Consider the following 16,869-nt stretch of genomic DNA (forward strand, 5'->3'; position numbering starts at 1 on the left):
ATGGCAGTTGATGAAGTGTCACGCCAGTATCTCACGATCAACACACATAAGGGCTTATATCGGTATAATAGACTGGTTTATGGAGTGGCATCGGCTCCAGCGATTTGGCAAAGGGCCATGGAGCAGGTATTGCAGGGAATTCCAGGCACACAATGCTACCTGGTCGACATCCTGATTACAGGAGATGATGATAAGGTTCACCTCGCGAATTTGGAGCAGGTGCTCACCAGATTGACAGAATATGGGCTCAGAGTTAATCGCCAGAAATGTGAGTTCTTTCAAAAGCGAATCTCGTACTGCGGCCACGTCATTGACCAGGAGGGGCTCCATAAGTCACCTGACAAGATCGAAGCTGTTGTGAAAGCTCCTGCTCCGGAAAATGTATCCCAGTTGAAGTCATTCCTCGGGTTGGTTAACTATTACCACAAGTTTCTTCCAAATTTATCCACGGTGTTACACCCGCTGAACACTCTTTTGCAAATGGGAATACCATGGAAGTGGAGCGATGATTGTAAGCGGGCTTTTCAAAAGAGCAAGGCACTGATCACCTCTAAGGAAGTGTTGGCTCACTTTAACCCAACGCTGCCTATTCGCTTAGCTTGTGATGCTTCTCCTTATGGTATCGGGGCAGTGCTCTCACATAAGTTTCCAAATGGCTTGGAAAGGCCAGTCGCTTTCGCATCCAGATCATTGACCTCCGCAGAGCGCAACTGTGCTCAGATAGATAGGGAAGCTCTCAGCCTCGTGTGGGGAGTTAAGAAATTTAACCATTAACTGCAAGGCCAAAATTTTACGTTGCTGACAGATCACCAGCCGTTGGTTTCCATTTTTAACCCTAAGAAGGGTGTTGCGGTAATGACAGCGCAGAGGCTTCAGAGATGGTCCCTTTTCCTAGGGGCACATCAATATGATATTGAATTCAAAGGTACAAAGCAACATGGTAATGCTGATGGGCTGTCGCGCTGCCACTACCTACAGTGGAAGAGGCACCGGCTGTTGGCCCTGTCGAGATATTTCACTCGACCATCATCGAATGCTTACCAGTCACCAATGCGGGTATTGAGAGAGAGACCCGAAACGACCCGACACTGTCTCGGGTCTACGACTTGACAGTGAAGGGATGGCCAGCACAAGGTGACCCACTGTTACCAGCATTCTCAGCCAGACGAGAACAGCTGTCCGTATGTCAAGGAACATTGATGTATGGAAGAAGGGTGATTATTCCTCCTAAATTAAGGGAGAGAGTTCTGAAGGAATTGCATGAAGGTCATCTGGGGGGAGTCAAGATGAAAAGCCTTGCTAGGGCTTATGTGTGGTGGCCAGGTATCGACAAACAAATAGAGGATCTGACTAAAAGCTGCTCAGGGTGCCAAAAAGTTCAAAACGCACCTCCAATTGCACCGCTGCATCCGTGGGAATGGCCTTCAACCCCATGGCAACGTGTGCATATCGACTTTGCAGGTCCATTCATGGATTCCATGTTTTTGATAGCAGTAGACGCACATTCTAAATGGCCAGAAGTGATTAAGATGTCGACCACTACCTCGGAGAAGACGATCGCAGTTCTAAGAACCATATTTGCAAGGAATGGGTTGCCGGAACAAATATGTTCAGACAACGGACCACAGTTCGTGTCAGAAGAATTCCAGAAATTCATGAAAAAGAATGGGGTGAAACACTATATATCTGCCCCATATCATCCGGCTGCAAATGGGTTGGCCGAGAGATTTGTACAAACGTTCAAAAAGGCGTTAAAAGCCATGAGCAAAGACCATATTCCACTACAACACAAGGTGGACAATTTCCTGATGGCATATCGAAACACCACGCATGCAGTGACAAATCAAAGCCCTGCCATAATGTTCTATAACAGGAGGTTGCGGTCCCGGTTGGATTTGTTAAAACCCAATGTGTGAAGGGAAGTCGAAAACAAGCAGTTCCAGCATGTAAATAACAAGGCCACTCAGAGTTTCGAAATAGGACAACCAGTGTTGGCCAGGGACTATAGGAATGATAAATGGCAATCCGGAACAATTCGTGCCCGACAAGGCCCCTTGATGTACACGGTAGACGTTGGAGAGAACGTAATATGACGTCATGCTGACCAACTTGTGGAATCGAGAACAAGGGTCGACCCCATGTCTACGGCAGAGACACCAGTTGAAGAAGTTATTGAGCCTGTATCATCTACGTCAGACTCGAACGTACATGATGATGTTCAATCCATAGGAGATCAAATGGATGAGTCACCCCAGCAACGAGAACCAGAGACCCCTGAAAGGCGTTATCTGGCCCGGATCAGGAGGCCTCCTCAGAGACTGAATCTTTGAACAGTTTTGTGTGAAAGTTGTATATATGTTATCCATGTAATGTTTAAATTGGGGTGTACACTGTTAAGCTAAAAGGGGAGGAATTGTAGTGTATGTAACCTGTACCACCTTAAGAGGATACCTTAAGGTGATGGACTACTTTTTGATGGCTCCTGTACATTGTAGTACCGGTGATGACCACACCGGTATATAAACCCTGCGGAGCAAAGTGTATCCCAGTTCAGCCCTGACCCTCAATCACTAAAGACCTGTTTAATTATTTCTGTAGTCTGTGTCCTGTTATTCAGCATAACTACATTTGAAAACACAGACTCAACACGTACAGTTTTGGTCTCCTTATTTAAGGAGGGATATCCTTGCATTGGAGGCAGTTCAGAGAAGGTTCACTAGGTTGATTCCCGAGATGAGGGGATTGTCTTATGAGGAAAGGTTGAGCAGGTTGGGCCTATACTCACTGGAGTTTAGAAGAATGAGAGGTGATCTTATTGAAACATACAAATTCTGAGGGGGCTTGACAGGGTAGATGGCGAGAGGATGTTTCCCCTCATGGGGGAATCTAGAACTAGGGGGCATAGTTTCAGAATAAAGGGGGTCGCCCATTGAAAACGGAGATGAGGAGGAATTTCTTCTCTCAGAGGGTCGTAAATCTGTGGGATTCTCTTCCCCAGAGAGCTGTGGAGGCTGGGTCATTGAATATATTTAAGGTGGAGATAGACAAATTTTTGAACTATAGGGGAGTCAAGGCTTATGGGGAGCGGGCAGGAAAGTGGAGTTGAGGCCAAGATCAGATCAGCCATGATCTTATCGAGGGGCCAAATGGCCTACTCCTGCTCCTATTTCTTATGTTCTTACATTGAGACCCCTACATTCCCCAATTTACAGTGCTGTACTATTGGCGGCCGTGCTTTCAGGTGCTGAGGCCCCAAGCTCTGGAATCACTAAACCTCTCCGCCTCTCTATCTATCTTACCTCCTTTAAGACGCTCCTTAAAACCTACCTTGAAACATATAAGATTGTGAAGGGGCTTGATCGGGTGGATGCGGTGAGGATGTTCCCAATGATGGGTGAAACTAGAATTAGGGGGCATAATCTTAGAATAAGGGGCTGCTCTTTCAAAACTGAGATGAGGAGAAACTTCTTCACTCGAAAGGTAGTAGGTCTGTGGAATTTGCTGCCCCAGAAAGCTGTGGAAGCTACATCATTAAATAAATTTAAAACAGAAATAGACAGCTTCCCAGAAGTAAATGAAATTAGGGGTTACGGGGAGCGGGCCGGAAATTGGACATGAGTCTAGGTTCGGATCGGTCATGGCCCTGTGGGTGGCAGAGCGGGCCCAGGGGCCGTGTAGCCTGGTCCTGCTCCTACTTCTTGTGTTCTAATTCTGTGTTAGATTTCAGGAGATGGTTCTATTCACAGGGGTTAGTGGAGACCTCGGGAACAGGCTGCCAGCTAGGAGTCCTTCAAGGAGTAAATTGGGCCTGTTCCTGGCTGGGGTGGAGATCATCTTGAATAATAATAATAATAATTCAACTTTATTGTCATTGCACAAGTACATGAACAACGAAATGTGATCTTGCAAGCTCCCATGAGTCCAGTACAAATAACATTAACATTAAACGTAAATAGCACTGTCCTGGGAGAAGCAAAGCCGCTGCGTCTGTGCGCGCCGCCATTCCATTTCCACCATTCCTCCTGTCCGACAATCTTCAGCCCAACGCCCGGGCCTGCTCACCAACCGCCCCTCCTCGGGGCTCCTTCCATGACCTTCTGCACCTGGTCTTCCCTGATGGTCACCCCTCCAGGATACTAACCAGGCCTGGCTCTGCTTAAGCTTCCAAGCCTTGTCCAGTGACCCTGTCCCTAGTCCTAGACCTTCTACAGAAGGTAAGTACTGCAGGAAATACAGGGACAGAGTGATCTCCTGGACGAGTTTCAATCGGCTAGATGGGTCGGAGAAGAATTTCCCAGATTTTTTCTCCCAAATTGGCCATTGGGTTTTTTATCTGGTTTTTCGCCTCTCCCGGAAGATCACATGTTTTCGGGTGGGATGGAGAGTGGAAGTAGATTTCAGGTTAGGATCAGATCAGCCATGATCTTATTGAATGGTGGAGCAGGCTCGAGGGGCCGATTGCCTACTCCTGCTCCTATTTCTTATGTTCTTATGTACCTCTTTGACCAAGCTTTTGGTCACCTGTCCGAATATCTCCTTCTGTGGCTCGGTGTCAAACTTTGACTGCACTCCTGTGAAGCGCCTTTGGATGTTTTACTGCATTTAAAGGTGCTTTATAAATGCAAGTTGTTGTAGGGCAAATCAGGAGTACTGCTAATTTCGTGGAGCCATTCTGCACAAGTTCTGCGCACTCCTCAGATGAGCCACCAAACCTTTCACCATTTGTACCCAGCTAAGTGTCAAGTTATAAAAACAGAAAATTGCAGGAAATACTCAGCAGGTCAGGCAGGATCTGTGGAGAGAGAAACAGAGTTAACGTTTCAGGTCGATGACCTTTCGTCAGATCTGGAAAAAAGCAGGAAATGGAACAGATTTTTAGGCAAGTGAAGAGGCTGGGAAAGGGGGGAGGGGATGAAAGAACAAAAAGGGAAGGTCTTGTAATAGGATGGAAGGCGGAAGAGGTTAAGAGACATTAAGAGATATTCAAGGCATCAGTGATAACTCCCCTGCTCTTCTTCGAAATAGTGCCATAGGATCTTTTACATCCACCTGAGAGAGCAGATGGAGCCCTCAGTTTAACATCTCATCCAAAAGACAGAACCTCGGTTTAACGTCTCATCTGAAAGACGGCAGCTCTGACAGTGCAGCACTCCCTCAGCACTGCACTGGAGTGTCAACCTAGCTTTATGTTCTCAAGCTTCTGGAGTGGGACTTGAACCCACAACCTTCTGACTCAGAGGCGAGTGAGCTACCAACTTTTTTTTTATTATATCATTTATTGAACATTCAGACCATCATGATCATTCCATTGTATCATTCACAGCCATTCCTCCACCACATATCAACTTCAAAACCTGAAGTTTAATTTGTCTCCCATAACATATATTAATCGATTGTACTTTAAAAATTGATCATAAAATACTATCTTTAAATTTGTTTCTGAATAAAACATCCACAGAGCCTTATAATGATTTTGAGCTTATATTTAAAATACTCCTTTAGATTGATTTTCCTCCCCTTAAAACAGAGCATTCCTTCTTTGCACAATCACAAATCTAGCCAAACTGAACATTAAATTAATTGCCGCTCCGCTAGACTCGGGCAAATTCTCCTGCAATCCCCATCTCAAAATTGAGTCCCACGGGATTCCCATTCTTGCAATTCAGTCCCCATCCAGCAAAGAAACCTCACACAACTGTCGAACACAGTACTTAAAATAATTTAACTGCGCACATAACACCAGTAAATGGGACAGAGTCTCATCCCGTGTCCCACACACTGGGCAAGTTGCCCCCTCCGCTCGCCCAATCTTACACAAGACCATCATGGTAAAAATCCGGTTATGAGCCAATTTGAAATCCAGTTCAATCCACTCTGGACATTTAAAATTCGCCCACACTCCCTTCCAAATCCTGTTGAAGTCCAGCTGTGGGTATATACTCTGCCAAAACTCCTGACCAGCAGGTGTCTTGAATCTCCATATCTCCATTCTCTAAATACCTCATAGAAATCTCGAGTATTACAGTTGTCAAATTGGATCAACTCTCCCCCTTTCTCCAGCAGAAAGCTTGGAAAAGCGGGATGCATTTTACTTCCTTTGGAGATTTCCACATTTATTTCTTCCATTCAATCCTGTGGCATTGCCCTCACAATCTTCTCATACATGACCAGAATTGCTTTTTCCTCTACCTCCTGATCCTCCTCCCACACCATGTCCCTCACTATCGCTTCTGGCAACCAACCTGGAATTACCACATATAATACATCTTTCACACATATAATACCAGCTTTTATAAAAGCTTGATTAAATAATACCTCTCCTTCGATGTTGACCAACTGTTCAAAAATAAGGGCTGTTCTAAAAATTCCTCAGCACCTTTCGGCATAAACTGCACACTTATTAAAAATTGGGCACAAGTCTCTGCAACCCCCTTATAAAACCTAGGGAGAAGTTTAATCGATTTCAAAAATATATTATTGTATTCCATATACAATATCCCCTGTATTTGACTGCTGAAGAAATCTCTTCACCCATTTGATTCTAAAAGATTTTTTCTTCAAAATCAATATCCGTCCAATTATGGTATTGTAAGCAACCAAGGCTGGTTTCCCTTCCCATAAAAACCGCAAGCGCTTTTCGGATTAACTTTTCCGCCCACTCAGGAATATCCTCCACCATCAATAAGTACCATAGCTTACATAGCAGGAGAGTGGACACCACTGTCGCTCTTCCTTGCACTTTCAAACACATTCTTTCCCATCTTCCCAAAATCTTTTTAATTTTCATAACCTTTGGTTCCCAATTTAATTGATCCATTTCATCCCGGTCTTTGTTGTACCCCATATGCACCCCCAGAACTTCCAAAACCTCCACCACCTTAAAGGGACTTTCCTCCAACCATTCCCCTCTACCCCTTCCTGCAACCAGCATTGGGATTTATTACAATTCACTCTGGCTCCTGAAGCTCTACAAGACTCCTAATAATAATAATAATTCAATTTTATTTGTCATATATGCAGCAAACATGTGTACTGCACAATGAAATGTTGATTTTTATGAGTCCTCCCAACATTGGAATAAATATGGCATAGCAATGATAAAAATACTAATAGAAATACAGTAATAATAAATAAAACAACAGTAATAAATAATAATAAATTATTCCTCCACTATGTCCATAGCTTTCCTCACTGACTCACCATTTCTCAATGTTAAGGTGGTATCATCTGCATATTGGTGTATCACCGACACCAGCCCAGAACTGGAAACTGCAATCCCAACTACACCTTGTTTCTTTCGCATCATGTAACCTAATGGTTCTGCTATCAATGTGTGCAACAATGGGGACAGGGGACAGGGGACAACCCTGTCTCACTGTCCTCTATCAGAAAATACTTGGATAAAAAGCCATTACATTTAACGCAGCTAAATATGTTTAAATAAAAAATCCTTATCCACTCAATGAAATTTTCCCAGAAACCAAATGCTTCCAAAACCTTCAATAAAAACTAATGAGAGACCCTATCAAAGGCTTTATCTTGATCTATCTTTAATACATAAGCCTCCCTCCCACTCTCTTCCATGAGCTCTATCGCATCTCGGATTGAGACCACAGAGTCTGCGATGTCCTGGCCTATGACTCCATAGGACTGAGAGGGCAAAACTACCTGCAGCAACACCTCCTTCATTACGATTTGCCATAACCCTGGTCAAGATCGTATAATACACATTTAATAATGTGATGGGCCTCCAATTTTTCAGATCCCTTTCATCCCCATTATTTATATATAAGCTAAGCTTATGACACGTCTCCTCATAGATGGGGCCAGGCTTCCCTCAATTTTAATCTCCTTAAAAACCTCTAAGAGCAATGGACTTAAAATCTCAAAAAATTCTTGATAAAATCCTGCACTTAGTCCATCGGACCCTGGGCTTTCCCCCCCCCCCACTTCATTCCACTTATCGCTACTTTTATTTCTGCTAATCCTACTTCTTTGTCACACATGCTTCTCTCATCCTCCTTTAAACCTTCTCCATCACCAAATTGGAAATGTCTTCTTTTGTATATAAATCTTGAAAAAAGCTGCTAGTCGCCTCTATAATCTGCCCACATTCATTAATGATCTTCTCCCCAACCTTCAACTCTCCAATTAATGATAATCTCTGTCGCAGCTTCTCGCTCTAGAAAATCTCTAGTGCATCTTTCGCCCTCCAATGCATCTCTAGCCTTTCACGGAGAATGGCCCACCTGCATTTTTCTGCTTGCAATAATTCCCACTCTTCCTTTAAAACCCAGAACTTAGTCTCAGCTCTCTTATCCCCTTCGTCAACTGCTTTACCGACATCTGTAAACCATTTGTTTATATTCTCTTCTTGACGCCGGTTAGCTGCCGCTCTCTCTTTCCCATAATGTACCGAAAAAACTTTTACCTCGTATTTGAAATTGTCCCACCAAACTCTTCTTTCTTTCAAGAACAAAGATTCCTTCCAAGCATTCTTTATTATATTTAAAATCTCTTCTTTATAAGCAATTTATTTCAGGCATTGATTGTTTAAAATCCACACCCCTGAACTGACCTTAACTCTGCTGTTCCTAATTCTAAGAGTCAAAGCCGAGTGGTCACTAAAAAATACTTTTTTATAATAAATCTCCATCAGCTCAGAACTTAACCCTTCCCTTAATTAACACAAAATCTATTTGGCTCCGTTTTAAAACATCACCCACCCAACCTATTCTGGAGAACTCCCTTTTTATGGGGTTCCGGTCCCTCCATAAGTCTCTCAAATTTAAATTTGCCATCATTTTTACAATCAACCCTCTGGAGTTATCATCCTTAAAGGTCATCTAGGCTGAAATGTCCATCCGAGATAAAAATACATTAAAATCCCCCACTATACAAGGGTTTTTCCACCTCTGCCACTTCTGTGAATAACAACCGAAAAAACTCGATGCTTGCAATGGTCATTCGGTGCATAGATATTAAAGAGATCACAATTAAATTCCTCCATTTTTACCCTTAGCCATAAAAATCTCCCCTCACTGTCCTTGTCCACCAAGGCAACGTTCTCTTTTATGGACGGACTCCACAAAACAGCCACCCCTCTACGGTTATTGATTGCACAACTTGCAAACACCTCTCCCTTCCAAATCTTCTGAACTCTTTCTAGGATATCCTCATCCCAAAATGTTTCTTGCAGACATAACGGGCTCGATTTTGCCAGGCGGCGGGATTGGAGGCGTGTGAGGTGTTAAAATTTCAAAAACTGGCGGCCGGGCCTGATCCCGCCTCCGAGCAATTTTCCCAAATGCGTGTTTTCTGACCCCGTTTCCATCCCGCCTCCAAGTGGCAGGATGGGCCCTTAACAACCAATTAAGTGCCTCTATAATCCCATTTTGATTTTAACAGTTTTCCCACGTGCTGCACACCTCCTCTGAAACACGCCAGTGAAGCCTGGCGGGAGCACAAGTGGATTGCTTACTACCAGCTGCAGCTCCACCATTAAAAAGGAGTTTTCAGCAATCTTCATTCGCAGGTGGCAGAACTTTGTTGTCTCCGGTCTGTGGGAACTTTTAGCAGGCATACTAATTGTTGTGGAAGTTTGGAGCCGGACACCCATCTCCAGTGTGACCTCCTGGGAAACCCCTCTCATCACTTTGACTGAGCGCTTCCTCAACTGAGGCATATACCAGAAGCATGGGAACCATTTATTTCCTTTCCTCCTGGACATCAGATTCGGATGAAGACCAGCCATGGCAGCAGCAGAACCATGAGCAACAGCAGCACCAACAGCAGCAGCAACAATAGGAGCGCCAAGCTGCTGCTCACCCATCCGAAGCTGCACAGGCCGGAAGGGGCCAGCGCATGGAAGCCCGTCGGCGCAGGAGATACCCCCCAAACAGTGTCTACAGACAGAGGATCAGCTACCTCAACATGACTGAGCAGCAGTGCCAAAGGAGGCTCAGACTTTCGCGAGAGGTAGTGGGTGATATCTGCGCAATGGTGCAGCAAGACCTGGAGCCCAGAGGAACAGGTAGACACCCCTTACCTGTGGCCATCAAAGTCACCACCGCACTCAACTTTTTTGCCTCGGGCTCACTCCACTGATCAGCAGCAGACATCAGCAGCATCTCCCAGGTGGCTGCACACACTTGCATCACGCAGGTAACCGATGCCCTCTTTGCCTTCGCGCACAATCACATCCATTTCTCCAAGGATCAAGCCAGTGTAACCGCGCGTGTGGTTGGGTTTGACAATGTGGCAGGCTTTCCAAGGGTGCAGGGCATCGTTGAATGCACACATGTGGTCCTTAAGGCACCCCATCACAATCCAGGTTTTTTTGTCAAACCGCAAGGACTTGTGCTCCCTCAACATACAGCTGCTGCGTGACCACAAGAAGGAAATTTTGCATGTTTGTGCCAAGTACCCTGGCAGTTGCCATGACTCCTTCATCTTGCACCAGCCTAGTGTGCCTCCGCTCTTCAGTCCGCCAGACCAACTTAACGGATGGCTACTTGGAGACAAGGGCTAGCCCCTGAAGACGTGGCTAATGACGCCGTTGAGGAGGCCATCCAAATGAAGCTGAGGAGCGCTACAACTACAGCCACATTTCCACCAGATCCATAATCGAGCAAACCATCAGCATGCTGAAGATGTGCTTCAGATGCCTGGATAGATCAGGCAGAGCCCTGCAGTACTCAGCAGCCAGGGTCTCCAGAAAGGTCGTGGTTTGCTGTGCACTTCACAACATGGCACAGCGTCGTGGCTTGCAGATGCCTGAGGAACAAGTGGCTCATCACATAGCCTCCTCAGATGAGGAGGAGGAGGAGAGTGACAACGACTAGCTTGCAGAGGCGCATCAACCAGCGCCAGCAGCATGCGAGCACATTGCTGGCCGGGATGCATCTTGGCCAGATTTGCTTAGCCTGGCCAATCAAAAACTTTTGTTTCGCACCATTGACAATGGCCAAGAACCTGCGGATTCCTATCACCCTGACCACCATACTGACAATTGCAAGTCACCCTAAGCCCTCATTGTGGAAGTCCCATTTGCGAAATGACACAGGCCACAACTGCAACAGTTTGCCATCAGAATGTTTTTAACAAAACAAGCAACTGATGGCATTTCAAAAATAAACACATGACACCCAAGTGACTGCCCTTGTGACTACTTGTGCATTATCTTCCTCTTACGCGTGCTCCTACGTGGTGCTTCCCCTGTGGCTTCAGCAGATGTGGAGGCCCCTTGCTCACTTTCTTGCTGCTCCTGTCTCGACACCTTTGGCGGGCGTCCTCTGGGGTTGCGAACCTGTGAGGGCTCAGCAACAGTCTGCTGCTCCTGCAGCTGTGCAGGAGTTGAGACGCCGATCTCAGTTGGGTGGGAACTCTGACCGAGGGCTCTGCAGTGGCATGGTCATGTGAGCGCTTGGAGAGGAGCCCTCACTTCCTTGATGTCTGCCACCAACATCCCTCTCATGGGTCAGCCCCACTTCAGAGCTAGCAAATGGCTTGACAGCACCTTGCTGCAGTTCAAGGGGGCCATGAGGACTCATTTCTGTACTGGAAGTCCTACTCCTGAGGACATGCCTGAAGGTCTGGTTTGTTTGCTCAATATCTGATCAATCGCTCCTCAAGAGATGTCAGTTTATTTTGAACAAAAACCATGTTTTCCATACCCTGGCGATTAAACGCCTCCATGGACGTAGCCATCCTCTCCTCTACCGTAGCCATCCTCTCCTCTACCGTAGCCAGCCTTACCATGGAGGTAGCCATCCTTTCCGTGGTGATGCATTCTTGCGCCAACGCCTCCACAAAGGCTCTGCTCATGTTCGCGATGGACTCCTCCATTCGCTCCACACTCAAAGAGACCCTGGAGACAAAACCTGCCAGAGGCTCCTGCACCTCTTCCTGGAGTTCCAGCACCGCTTTTCTTCTGGATGGACCTGGAGGCAGAGGGTCGGCATGCAGCTGAGCTGAGCTGGCAGAGTCCTGCGCCCTCTGACTAGGACCCTCCACTGCTGTCCCTGTCTCCACAATCTGCTGATGCTCACTTGTGAGCTGTGACACACCAGGTGACAACTCTACTTGTGGTGAAATAAGTCTTATAAGTATATACCTTATTCTACCTGTGTATAGTTTCCTATTGTAATCTATTGTAACCCTGCTGTTTTCTTGGTTGGCCAGGAATGCTGATGTACTGTATACCACTCTGCTGTGCCATTGATTGTCCTGATCTGTTACTTCACCCCTGGCTCCACCTCCTAGTTCACTTCTGAGAAGCTGGTCAGAAGGCTAACATGTGTGTTCTGTTCTGTCCAGTTCTAAGCTATTAAAAGCCAACTGTTTGAGTTATAACTACCAGTCTCTGTAGCTATTGAAGGTATATCACTACTCTATCCCACGAAGGTACCACCGAGGTGTGAGTGTCTGTGCTTGTGCTGGGTGCGCTGAATTCTGCTGACGCTACGCCCTCAGAGATTGCAGCTTCCTCTGAGGAGTCTTGATGTTCAGGCTCTTCCTCCTGGCTAGTGGGGATGGGTGCTGTCGATGGTCCTGTGGGGGAGTAAAGGAAAGAGCCAGAGATGTGAGGCCAAGGTTACATGCACATTGCAGATGATCAAAAGTCAATCTGTTAGAGCATCAGAATCATTATTAGTGACTCATGCAATGTCAATGAGAGAGATGATAAACTATTCTGTCACCAGTTTGCTCTGATGCACCTGTCTGTCCATCCCCCACTTGCGCATCATCGTCCACTCCCACGATCTCTAGGGCCGCCTCCTCTACTGTGAGCTGGGCTACGGAGGGTGGCCCTCCTCCTGTCCTCGCTCGTTCCATCTTACTGTGAGCTCTCTTTTCCTGCAATGAGGGAGACAAGTGGAGTTTGAATGAGAATGAAGGAGTGAGTGTAGAGAATCCATATCATTGATTGCTAGAAGGAGACAATGATGGAGTGAGGTGGCAAGACCAAAGGCCCTCCCTATGTGTTGTAAGTTGTTTTCATAGCATCACAGTGATAGGGAGTGTGAGGGCTGCATAGTCGAATAGTTAGGTGAATGTGACCATAGAGAGAGAGAGGGAATGGGTAAGGGTGCAGGGATGTCATTGTGAAGTGGGATGTGGAGGAAGAGGTTGCTAAAGCTGAGTGGTGAGGAGAGGCAATGGGGATCTGATTGAGGGTGATGGGAAATTCATACTCACTTGTCCAGTGCGCAGAAGGTCATGAAATCTCTTCCTGCACTGGAGCCAGGTTCTGCGGCCCACAGACAAGGAGTTGACCTCCCTGACCCGAGGAAGGGAAGAGCACCTCCTTCCTTCCTCTTGCTCCCTCCACCAGAGCTTGCAGGGCTGCGTCATCGAACCTTGGTGCAGACTTTGACCCACTGCTGGACATAGTGGCTGAATGAATCGATCACACCACTGGCCACAAAGTTTAAAGTCTGCAGAAGAAGCAAGGCTGCTTGCAGGCCTTAAATCCAGCAGCATTGATGACGTCATCGGAGGCGACTTTCAGAATGGAAAGATTCATTGGGCCAGGGGTTCCCACACGCTGGGAATCAATTGGCCAATTAGGTGAAAATCGCATTTCTCCCCCACATCAAAGTGGAGTCGGGTGGATAACACAAAAAGCGGCTGACACGCCCCCAGACCGCCCCAATCACATAATCGAGCCCAACAAGTCAGTGCCTTTAAAACACTGCAACAACTGCTGCAATTTCTTCTCACGCCTCAGTCCGTTCACATTAATCGAGACCAATGTAATCATGGCTCCGATTTAGGGAAGTGTAGTGTATGTAACCTGTACCACCTTAAGAGGATACCTTAAGGTGATGGACTACTTTTTGATAGCTCCTGTACATTGTAGTACAGGTGGTGACCACACCGGTATATAAACCCTGCGGAGCAAAGTGTATCCCAGTTCAGCCCTGACCCTCAATCACTAAAGACCTGTTTACTTACTTCTGTAGTCTGTGTCCTGTTATTCAGTGTAATAGCAATTGAAAACACAGACTCAACAGTGGCGACGAGTCTGATCTTACCTAACGGCAGTTTTGCATCAAAGGAAGCTTCGTCCTCAGAAACGGGCGTCGAAAAAGGGCATCTGCCCTCAACATCCTGCATCGCATGGGAGGCCATCGGAAACCCGGGTTGGTTTGCTGGCCACGAAGTCAAGCATCAGTGAGCATCCCTTCTACGACAGCGGTGGGTAAGCCCGATCGAGCGGCACGGGGGGGAAGTCGGCCGAGTTGTCAGTGGGAGAAGGGGAGGGGAAACGACGAAAAGGGCGGAGAACACGACCGCAGCCGGTGTCAGGGGCCGGACTGCAATCGGGCAGAGACGCGCAGCAGCCAGAAAAGCGTTTATGGCCACAAGGACTGCGGGAGCGGCAGGGGAACAAGAGCAGCAACGTAGGGGAAAATAAAGGACCACTGGGAGGCGTGGACGGCAACAGCGCGGGAATCGCCATTTTGAGTCGGCGGGGGAAGAAGACAAGTGCGGGAAAAGCCGCCAAGCGCGGGAAAAGCCGCCATCTTGAAATAAAAAAAGGAAAATAAAATAATAATAATAATAATATCCAAAGGGGAAGGAGAAACTCAGCAAGGATGCCAAAAATGGGTAACATCACTGCTTTTGATAACGATGTGGAAGATTGGGCCACTTATGTGGAACGCATCGAAGTTTACTGTACAACGAATGAGGTACCGGATGATAAGAAAGCACTAACCCTATTAAACTCAATGGGTGCGAAGATGTACGGGTTATTAAGGAAACTTGTAAGACCAGACAAACTGGTAGGGAAGAGTTTCGCGGATATTGTTACTATCCTGCAGGAGCATTTAAACCCCACGCCGCTGCTGATAGCGGAACGATTTAAATTCTACAAAAGAATTCAACTTAAAGAAGAAAGCAACACTGAATTCCTAACAGAACTGCGCAAGTTATCAAAGTACTGCCAGTTCGGAACAGGACTAGCAGACGCACTGAGAGATAAGTTTGTGTGTGGGCTCCTAAGGGAAGGAACCCAGAAGCGACTGCTAGAGGAAAAGGACCTTACGCTGGACAAAGCTTTCAGCATTGCAGCATCCCACAAGGCAGCAGCACGGGGCGCTGCAGAGATACAGCAAAGGCCATTGGAATTCAGCACCAATGAAATGGCATTGGGCACAGTAAAGTGCTATCATTGTGGAAGGACAACGCATGACCAGAACCAGTGCTGGTTCAAAGATAAAGAATGCAGGCAATGTGGCAAACTTGGTCACATAGCGAGAGTATGCCGGTCCGGAAAGAAGACCAGCAGCAAAAAGTCACTGCAGGAGAAGTACAAAAAAGTACACAAGGTGACAGAGAACAGTTCGGATGAACAGAAGACGGATTCAGACTCCAGCAGTAAGCAACTGGGTTGTCTGAAAATAATAATGTGGGTAACACAGCAGACCACCAAACTATCTGGGTCATGCTTCGGATAGCAGGAGTCCAAGTGAAGATGGAATTGGACACTGGATCGGCATTGACGGTCATGAATAAGCAAGAGTACAAAAGGTTATTCTCACACATTCCCCTGAGGGATACGGAGATTGTATTGAAAACATACACGGGGCAAATAGTATACCCCAAAGGAAAGATAAAAGTAAACGTGGTCTACAATGGTAAAGAAAGTCAGAAAATGGACTTGTATGTGTTACCTGATGGAGGTCCGCCACTACTGGGACGGGAATGGATCCGGAGAATAAATGTGGACTGGCATTCCATACAAGCACTGACTGTAGATGCCTGTAAGGAGGACGACGTCAAACCTAAACGACTGTCCAAAATCTTAGACGATGCTAAGGAGGTGTTCCAACAGGGACTTGGAACACTGAAAGGAAATACGGCAACCATCAAGGTTGAAGAAAAGGCAAACCCGAAATTTTTCAAAGCCAGACCAGTGCCTTATACGATACGACCTGCTGTGGAAGCAGAGCTGGAAGGGCTAGAACGTTCATGGGTACTGTCCAAGGTGGACTGGAGCGAATGGGCTACACCCATTGTTCCTGTCATGAAGTGTTCGTTGAGCAACAAGCCGGGGGAACCTGGGAAGGTTCGCATCTGTGGCGATTTCAAGATCATTGTTAATCCGGTTCTTCACATGGTGCAATATCCGCTTCCGCGGATTGAAGATATCTTCGCTTCGCTGTCTGGCGGGAAACACTTCACTAAGATAGACCTGGCGCAGGCGTACCTACAGATGGAAGTTGATGAAGCGTCACGTCAGTATCTCACGATCAACACGCATAAGGGCTTATATCGGTATAATAGACTGGTTTTTGGAGTGGCATCGGCTCCAGCGATTTGGCAAAGGGCCATGGAGCAGGTATTGCAGGGAATTCCAGGCACACAATGCTACCTGGATGACATCCTGATTACGGGAGATAACGATAAGGATCACCTCGCGAATTTGGAGCAGGTGCTCATCAGATTGAAAGAATATGGGCTCCGAGTTAATCACCAGAAATGCGAGTTCTTTCAAAAGCGAATCTCGTACTGCGGCCACGTCATTGACCGGGAGGGGCTCCATAAGTCACCTGACAAGATCGAAGCTGTTGTATAAGCTCCTGCACCGGAAAATGTATCCCAGTTGAAGTCGTTCCTCGGGTTGGTTAACTATTACCACAAGTTTCTTCCAAATTTATCCACGGTGTTACACCCGCTAAACACTCTTTTGCAAATGGGAATACCATGGAAGTGGAGCAATGATTGTAAGCGGGCTTTTCAAAAGAGCAAGGCACTGATCACCTCTAAGGAAGTGTTGGCTCACTTTAACCCAACGCTGCCTATTCGCTTAGCTTGTGATGCTTCTCCATATGGTATCGGGGCAGTGCTCTCACATAA

This window comes from Somniosus microcephalus, chromosome 8, assembly GCF_052327205.1.
Source record: "Somniosus microcephalus isolate GS21.2 chromosome 8, FLI_Smic_1.0, whole genome shotgun sequence".
In the NCBI taxonomy this organism is placed as follows: Eukaryota; Metazoa; Chordata; class Chondrichthyes; order Squaliformes; family Somniosidae; genus Somniosus; species Somniosus microcephalus.